Source organism: Silene latifolia, chromosome Y (genome assembly GCF_048544455.1).
Source record: "Silene latifolia isolate original U9 population chromosome Y, ASM4854445v1, whole genome shotgun sequence".
Taxonomy (NCBI): domain Eukaryota; kingdom Viridiplantae; phylum Streptophyta; class Magnoliopsida; order Caryophyllales; family Caryophyllaceae; genus Silene; species Silene latifolia.
Window position 1 is genome coordinate 159,201,688 of NC_133538.1, and position 6,228 is coordinate 159,207,915.

The window sequence follows — 6,228 nt, forward strand, 5'->3', positions numbered from 1 at the left end:
ACGCATGTTGCCTTGGATCTCGGCATTATCCGCGTATTGTTTCGAGAACTCGATTGCGGCGTCTTCCCAAGTAGCGACCTTTTTGTGATCTAAAGTGTAGAACCATTGCTTCGGAATGGTGTCAAGAGATGAAGGAAAGATCCTTAAGAACATCTCGGGTTTGATGCCTTTGATAGACATGTAATCCTTAAAGGCGCGGATGTGGTTCAAAGGGTTCTCATGTCCTTTAAACTTAGGGATATTCGTCATGCTAAAGTTAGTTGGCAATTTGGAATTGACGGCTTCATATTTGCGATTGTTTTCCCTATAAATGTCATCCCCCTTAAGGTACATCAATTGCTCCTCTAGGTATTGGAGTCTCTTCTCGTACCGCAGTTGTTCCTATGATAGGATTCTCATCTTTAGACTCGTCATCGGAAAAACGTAGTACTTCACCTTTAAGGGGAGGCAACCTTCCCTCTACATCAAAGATACGGCCTTCGATAAGTTCAAGGCGGTCATAGGTTTGTTCTTGAGTGATTTGCATTTGGGCTAGCGCGGCTAGGATTCGATCATTACTCTCTTGAATTTGCTGGAGGTTTGTTTCATCGCTTGATCCGGGCATCTTGGAAAATGGATAAGAGATCGGCGACAAATCAAAACACGATCGACCATTCTATCACACTTGCTAAAAGAGGAAAAGTTTTGACTCGTGAAGTGGGTGTGTGCCACTTGTGTTGAGTGGATTTTGAAGAAAGACAAGGTGTTTGAAAATGTGTGTCCTAGTCAACTGTAGTGTAGTTGTAGGAGTGGACTCGAAGTGAGGTTTGAAATGGGCTTGTGGCCCGAATTTTGACACGACAATCGGACGGAGTTTTGACCGGATTTTGCGCTAATTGAAGGCCCTATTTCGAAATTCTTGTTTGAAAATAAGGATTTTGATTTTTTTGAAAATTCGTCATGGTTTTGTTTAGAAATGGTGATCACGTAGGGTTTACACACTTATACGAGGCATTATAACGGGATCTTTGAGTGCATTTAGAAGGGTTTTGGTTTAAATGGTAGGTTGCCATACCGAACCATCAAACCCGAAGTCTGTGGAGAGGCTCGTGCCAAACAAGAGTAAGGCCGATTCCTAGTCCATTTCCTCAAGTAGTGAAGGCCCTTGATACAAACAAGAGTAAGCATCATGGTATGGATGACGTCAATCGCTATCCATCCTTAGGCCCAAATAAGAATTAGGACCGTTTAGACGGGACGATTGGTCGAATGGGTCGGGTTGGGCCTAGGAAGGCCGAATAAACGATCTAGGAAGACCGAGTTATGAAAACCGACAATTGTCTTGTACAAACTTATTCCCTAACCTTGTTCAAGTTTCACCCTTGCTACACGTAAGTGTATTATCCCCAGTGAGTCGCCAAATCGTGGACAGCGGGCCGCCCACGGGGCGCTTGGTGAAGGTCGGAAAAACAAGCGTTTGCATTTTGTAAAGAGTCGCCACCAATTTTTATGGGAAATTGGAACCGTTCGAATACCTCGTGTCATGTCAAGACACAAAGTAGTGACATGAACACTAAGCAATCGTTACCCTTAGCATTCTATGTCTAGAATGACTCTCGTGGATGCCAATGAACACGGGTGCTCACGGAGATCTGGAGTAAGGGGTGAGGTACGTATTAGGAAGCTCTTTTGATCGAACACCTAATCCCGCCCGCCTCGATAGCGGCCTCTACTAATGATTAGGGAAGTTATTCGTACTTGATATATCGTCGGTTATATGCATGCAATGCAACATCCAAGTTTTAATCCTAGCATGTGAGAATTAACTAAGTCGGTTGACACGTAATTAGCATACAATTGGGTCGAAGTTGGAATTTAATGTTGATTTACATGTGGAAACATACAAGTAATAAAAGAAATACAATAATCATAAATTACAATAATGAAAATTACATTAATTACATTGGAATAGGCGATTTATGTCGAAAATACCTTTAAAACGGATAATTTGAGAAAAAGAATAAAAGAATAAAAAGAAATAAATTAACGAACAGGAATTAGCGATATTACGGATATTAGTTAGTTAATACGTGGACTAATTAAACTAGGTCAAGGCAGAAACGGAGTTCAGGGACAGAAATCATCCTGGAACAGCAGCAGAGATCGCCCTCTGGAAGAGGCGCAGCGATTCTTTGCGTCTTTCCAAGGGTGAGTTCTGGCCGTGGCAGCCGAATCGCAAATCGTTAATGTTAATTGGTAATTTTATGGATCGATTAAGTTATTTACTCGGATGAAAGTGATTAATACTTTTATTACATGTCAATGATGGTCATGAAAGCGATAAACATGGATGAGACGGATGCAAACGGATTATTTACATGAAATTTTGATGGAAACATTAATGAGTTCTCTGTTGAAATAAGTCAATTAGGCTAAATACGACGGATATACAACGAATATGCGAATAAGCAGATGAAAATTATATCAATGACGAATTCCAGAAACTCAATATGAACAAATTGAATCTCTAAAACCCGGGTTTGAATTTAATGACGAAAACCCGTAAATATGAATTATAAGGGATTTAAGTCGGATTTATGATAAATTGAACATGCTAATGAATGATGAATTATGATACGATATACATGTGAATATTAAACTATTGTGATGAAGAATTAACAGACGAACAAGCAAAAGAAAGATTTGAATACGAATTACAGAGGACAAATGAAGAAGAAAGGAAGCAGGAACTGCGGCAGCCTCACGAAGAGGCGCAACAGTTGCTGCGTCCTTTCTCGACTGTTATCTACTGGAAATCCGCAAAAACATGTTTTAACAAAGGGTTTTAGAAATCGATTTTAATGGTGTTTTCGACGTAAACCTTACAATTGATGATACGACAAGTAAAATACAATAAATAAAAGAGAGATTTACACCCTCAGACTTACATGTTGACGAAACGAGATGAACTAAGATATCGACTAGTGAATGCTCGACGCGAATGCAAAGAGAGTGCCCTCGTAAGAGGAAAACGATTGATTAATTTAAGTTGATTGAGTGTAGTTGGTCAAATTGGTCGGTCATGCAACGGAGAGGCTGGTACCCGGAAAGATCCGAGCTTACGTGGTCGAAAGTTCAAGCACGTAGGCGCCAATAAGTAAGAACAAAGTCTAGAATGCAAAGGGAGAAGAGAAGGGCGGACACTCGCGTGAGAAATATGAGGAACGAAGGCTCCTATTTATACTAATCACACGGAGGAATAGGGTTTCGGAGACTCTTTGGAAGTGAATCTCGGAAAGATATGAAAAAAGATACGTAAGACATGCAAAGAAGGGCCTGGGAAGAGGCGCAGCGAGCCATGCGTCTCTTGGAAGAGGCGCAAAGACATGCTGCGTCTATTCCCGGAGGTTTCCTCCTGCTGAAGAAAGATTTCCGCGTTTGAGTTATGGTAGAACGGAAATAATTCGATTATCTTATGAATATTACGGGATATTATTTGCCAAAAGATAGAATTTATGAAATATGAAATAGAAATATCCGGAACATTCCAGAACATTCCGACTCGGGATTTAACAGTTATCAGAAAATGGAGACGGTTTTTGACCCGGACTCCGAATGTACTCTAATTACTGCCAAAACGACCGTATCGGGACGTAGATGACAACTAAGAGGTTGACATTTAATATTTGAGCAATCACTTGACGACAATCTTACGAACTGTCACAAATCGTTCCGCGAATCAAACATGCGGCCCAATCATCACCGGGTGGTTTGCGGGAGGTGCAGAAATGAGGTATCTACACATTTCAGCCTTGTTGTGGTAAATATACTTGCAAAGAGTATTCAGTTCTTGGACAATATTCATTACGCTCACCCCCAAAGCTGCTATGACATTGTTGAAACAGTGGTATGTTTTACTATCTGATTAACTATACATCTTTAGTCTCTGAGTTTTTTAAACATATTAAGTGTTGGCTTATTGTATCTTTTGAAGCGTGGTGAATTTAGTACTTTTCTCGAGGCAGTCAACCATCCGAAAGCGGGTGAAGTTGTTGAATATGCTTTAGAGATAGTTGACTTTCAGTGGACAGTTAATGAGAACAATGACATGACTGTGTAGTTTACCTTATGTATTTTATGGAGCAATTTGATGAAAGCCGCAACCTTACTCCACTAAAAGAGGTATCTTTTCAATTTTCTTTTCAGATAACATAGGTTTCAAGTGTCAATTGCTACACTTGTTGCAATAATCATTGTAAATTTTGATTTTGTAGTCCCTGAGAAGACGTCTATATCGGCGTCGGTTTGTGCACGACTTGCAACATGTGACTTGAACAATGTTAGAGGACAGCTCCTAGAGAAAGTGGTTCAATTCACTAATGGGAAGCAGAATACGAGGACTGACGTAGAGAACCAAAAGAAAAGTAAGCGACAAAACTTGGTAGCTGCACCGAAAAAGTCACGAAGGGGGGCGAAGATATGATGTCGATCAAGCGTGTTTGTCTGTTTAAAATATTTTCTCATGTCTATCTTGTTTACTATGTTTTATGTTATCCGTGTTTTTTCCCTTTTGTCGTGAACACTAGTGATTAATGTTTTCAGTCAGACAATATGTAATAGTTTCGTCAATTTATAAAAGTACTTTTTCTAAGTAAAAAGTTGTGTTTTTAACATAAATAATCTTGCATTGTCTAATGGTGATGTCACATTTAACAACTTCTTGTTGTATATTGACAACATTACGTTTCAACAAGAAGATAGAAGTATAAAATATACCAGTTTTAAACTTGCAAAGGTTATGTTAACGTATAAGGATACAATTTCTAATTTAATAGGTCATTTATACATATTTAAACAACCTGTATTCAAATTAAATGTACCAGTATTTAACAAAGAATATTTTACATATGGACATTAACGGACTAAAATTACAAAGAAAAAACATTCATAAAGCCGTGCTTAAGGAGCTTCAAATGATTATCAGAAGCCAATAAACCTAATTAAACTTCATAAAACAATAAAAATAATTACGTTGACAAATAAAAGAATAAGTTTCAAGTTAAAAGGTATGATTCTTTACATAAACTAAGATGTAGTAAACATTGCATCTACTCAGTCTGTCTACTTTACATTTGCAAATGGTAACCCTTCAAATTTTAAAAGAAGCAAAAGTCAACAAGTACATGAAATAAGAAATCATACTTCGTCCCAAATAAAAAAAAAATTAAATAAAAAATATTAAAACTCATATTCAAATGAGCTGTTGATTTGGAGTAAAGTTTCCGAACTCCAATTGTGATGATGTTGAACTAGAACTTCGTTTTCTCCGATTAAAGTGACCTTTTATCCTCTTGCTTCTTCCCTTTGTGATAGATCGTGTAGGATCCAAAGACTTTTTGGCACCCTTTCTTCATCGGTTCTGGTGAAGTGTTTGACTTGCTTCACCGGTCTCCACTATGTTCTCAACTTTAATTGTTCTGTATTCACCATATAATTAAGAGTATCATAACATGTCAATTGAATAAGACATTAGAACTTAAAAATGTCAGTTTTACACAAAATTTAAAACAAATTCTAAGCTATGTTTGGAATCAATTACTAAATGCAGAAGATAACTAAAACATTAAGTTTCGAAAGTAAAAGTTTAAGTTTTTACACTAAAATTGTATCTCTAACTGTTACATTGCATTGCCACATAACGTTGAGTTTTGTACCTAAAATGTTCAATTATCACATAAAACTAGAAAATACAAAATTATCGTACATTAACATGTTTTCAACATAAACCGCTTGGTTTCTAGCTACCAGAACTTACAACTAAGCATCAAAAAATGTGCTTGTTCTCAACTTTAATTATTCTATATTCACCATATAATTAAGAGTATTATAACATGTCAATTGGCTAAGACATTAGAACTTAAAAAGATCAGTTTCGAAAGTAAAAGTTTAAGTTTTTATAGTAAAATTGTTTCTCTTACTATTACATTGACTTACAATATAACATTGAGTTTTGTACCTAAAATGTTCATTTATCACATAAAACAAGAAAATGCAAAATTATCGTACATCACCATGTTTTCAACATAAACCGCAAGGTTTCTAGCTGCAACAACTTAGAACTAAACATAAAAAATGACTATGTTTTCAACTTTAATTGTTCTGTATTCACCATATAATTAAGAGTAACCTAACATGTCAATTGGATAAGACATTAAAACTTAATAAGTTCAGTTTTGCACATAAAATAAA

At 36.9% G+C, this 6,228-nt stretch overlaps 1 long non-coding RNA gene across 1 annotated transcript; it reads left to right on the forward strand.

The window, feature by feature from the left end:
* Positions 1-3,787: 3,787 nt before the first annotated feature.
* Positions 3,788-4,617, forward strand: LOC141626999 (uncharacterized). The gene is made up of 3 exons (XR_012536559.1): positions 3,788-3,886; positions 3,974-4,161; positions 4,254-4,617. It is a non-coding gene; the product is annotated as an uncharacterized LOC141626999 (long non-coding RNA).
* The last annotated feature ends 1,611 nt before the right edge of the window (positions 4,618-6,228 follow it).